This window comes from Lithobates pipiens, unplaced genomic scaffold (genome assembly GCF_037356315.1).
Source record: "Lithobates pipiens isolate NorthernLeopardFrog02 unplaced genomic scaffold, aLitPip1_a1.2 Scaffold_28, whole genome shotgun sequence".
Taxonomy (NCBI): Eukaryota; Metazoa; Chordata; class Amphibia; order Anura; family Ranidae; genus Lithobates; species Lithobates pipiens.
Window position 1 is genome coordinate 14,438,632 of NW_027507789.1, and position 3,480 is coordinate 14,442,111.

Sequence of the window (3,480 nt, forward strand, 5' to 3'; positions counted from 1 at the left end):
AAAATGGCGGTCATTTCAATTTTTTACACCACATGGTCTTTGCACAGAGGTTTTTCAAACAACATTTTTTTGGTTAAAAATAAACATGAATGAAAAAAAAAAAAAAACAAAAAAAAAAAAAAAAAAAAAAAACCACACAATTAAATTCCTGTAATTTTTTGTAAAATATTAAAGAGGTTACGCTGAGTAAAAAGATACCAAACATGTCGAAATTTAAAGTTAGTGCCATTCCACGAGTTTGTGCCAACGACAGTACGATTTAAAAATTTCTGCAGGTTGCCAGTTTAGAGTTCTAGAGAAGGTCCAGCGCTAGAATTATTGCTCTCGCTCTAACATTCAAAGTGATATCTCACATGCATCGTGCTTTCACTACTGCGCGCGAGCACACAGGGGACGCTTCAAAATATTTTTCTTTTATTATTATTATTTTTTTTTTACACTGTCCCTTTAAAAAAAAAAAAACATCTATCACTTGTATTTCTACCGCACAAAATTTAATTTTTTGACATTATAATAAAATTAAATAAATGAAAATAAAGTGAGAAGCAAATCAAAGCATTGTAGTGACCTTATGCGCACCAACGGGTGAAGGTAATAAATCAGCGCATAACACTTACTACAAACTACTACGCTTCTTATTTTCGACATTAACATTATTATTATTATTAGCAGCAAATATTTTGTTTCTATTTTGGTTACATTATCAATAATTATATTAACATTCTAATTTTTGATAATAGTAACCAAAAACAGAAATAAAATATTTGGTACTATTCTTATCAATGGTAATGCGCTTGTTCAAAATAACCAAAATAATTATTACTACTAATAATTACTATTACTATTAATATTATTGCTATCATCATGATCATTGATAATAGTAAACAAAATAAAAACAGTAACAAAAATATTTCATTCCTATATTGGTTACTATTATCAATGATGATGATAGCAGTAATAATAATTATTGTAATAATAATATGGTAATAATAATAATAATAATAATAATGTAATTATTGTAATAATAATAATAATAATAATAGCAATAATTATTTTGGTTATTTTGAACAAGAACATTACCATTGATAAGAATAGTAAATTATTTTATTCCCATCAATGGTAATGTTCTTGTTGAAAATAACCAAAATTATTAATTCTATTATTACTACTACTACTATAATTATTATCATCGATAAGGGTAACCAAAATAGGAATAAAATATTTGTTACGCTTAATAATGGTAATGTTCTTGTTGAACATAACCAAAATTATTATTATTACTAGTATTACTACTATTATAATAATTATTACTACTACTATTATTAATATTATTTCTATCATGATCATGGATAATGGTAACCAAAACAGGAATACAAATATTTGTTACTCTTCTTATCAAGGGTAATGTTCTTATAGAAAATAACCAAAATAATTATTACTACTACTATTATAATTATTACCATTATAACTACTATGATAATTATTAATATTATTATTGCTATCATCATGATCATTGATAATAGTAACTAAATATTGGTTACAATTCTTATCAATGGTAATGTTCTCGTTGAAAATAACCAAAATAATTACTACTATTATTATAATAAAAATTATTATTACTACTATTAGAATTATTATTACTATTAATATTACTACCATCATGATCATTGATAATAGCAACCAAAATAGTAAGAAAATATTTTGTTACTAGTAATAAATTTAAATAAAAATGTTTAATGATAATAAAAACACGCTTGTTAAGAATCTTAAAGCACCCCCCCCCCCCTCCCCATTTTTTGGTCATCCTGAAGGCCTGTGCGGTAAATCAGGTGAATGAGGCCGAGCGTCCAATCCGATGGCGCCGGTGATCACCTTCATGTCAAACGTTACAAACAGCCAGAAAAGTGCACTTTGCAAAAATAATCTGTCACTTCCCCTTTAAGAGGGGGGAAAAGGCAGCTGTTTCCTCAGTAAAACATCATGTCATCCACGTTTCCTCCCCACTGGATGGAGAAGTGAAGGCAGCTGAGAGAGTGACCCACATCCCAGGCCACACCCACGGTGCCGCACCGGGGACACGCACGCCATACTGCTCATGTGTATTGGACCTAAACCACTAAAAGGGACAGTCCATACAAATATTGCATTGCTCACTGAAAGTATTGAACATTTCGGGACCGTATCTAAGGGCGGTTTTTAAGCACGTGATTCGAGCCAGAGGCTCCAATAAGCTTCAAAAGTAGGATGGGCTCGGGCGTAGAGCATTGTGCCCCAAGCCCACCCACTTGTGTGACACTAGCTTATGAATATTTGCTATTGTCACACCAATTCTCTTCCTGGCCAATCAGGAAGCAGGTCTGAGAACCGTTTCCCGATTGGCCGAAAGGAGTAGCTACGTTGGCGATGCGAGGAGGAGGTCTCTGTGCTTCTCTATGCAATGCATGCAGACCATGTCTGGTGGGAGGGGCCAGCACATCGCTTCCTGACAACTTTACAGCACCCGGCCTCAGTACTCCACTTATGCAAATTTTCTAAAAACGAACTTCAAATGACCGCTTCTAATGTGAATACAGCCTTAAAATGTTACAGAATAAAAAATACAACTGAAGCCCATCAAATCCGACACCAGCTAAATCATTTACATAGAAGACACCCCAAAATCTCACACAAGCTCTGGCATGGTGACGTCATTTTTAATATTTGTAAATTGCAGCTTTCATTAACATAATCCCCGGTGGGGGTGGCCCGTCCATTAAGGGTACAAGGGCGCCGCCCCTCCTATCCATGTGTTCGGCCCCTTGCAGGATGCCAGGCACATGAATTACAGTGACGGGGTGTTTTTTTTTTTTTTGAAGCGCCGATTAGAGCCAGAGGCTCCAATAGGCTTCACAATAGGGTGGGCTTCGGGCGCAAGGAATGCGCTCATAGACCACCTAAGAGTGTCAGAAAAGCAAATATTCATGCGCTATTCTAACACTGATCCTCCTCCTGGCCAATCAGGATGTGGGTATGAGACCCCCTTCAACCGGTTGGCTGACAGGACAGGCGATCCTATTGGATGCCTAGGAGAAGGGGTGGAGCCACACAGAGGAAGTGAGGAGAGGTCACAGGAGGCAATGCACACTTTCCGGATGCACAGGTGCCTGCTGCCCAAGTGCTCGCCACCTAGATGGGGTAAGTGCCAGACTGGTAGATGGCAAACGGAGGTGGGGTTGGGTTGAGGTGCCGCCACTGATCCGCGGTGATCCGCCAGGAAGAACCTGGTTTAGGAACTTCCCATTAAGCGTCGACAACGCTTGGTCCCCGTCTCCCAATTGCGCCCCTGTGTTGTCACCTTGTCATACAGGCATGCAATGCAAAACTCACTGGACTAACATTACAGGTAACAATAGACAGGCCCACCATTGTCACCATCAGGAAACCCCCACCCCCAAAAATGCCATGAAGCAATCACTGGCGTGCATGGAGACAAGAAGGAGC

General features: G+C 37.0%; 1 protein-coding gene across 1 annotated transcript in view; it reads right to left on the reverse strand.

The window, feature by feature from the left end:
• Positions 1-3,480, reverse strand: part of BAHCC1 (BAH domain and coiled-coil containing 1) — a gene marked incomplete in the record, with an annotated part of 167,156 nt that overhangs the window by 90,938 nt on the left and 72,738 nt on the right.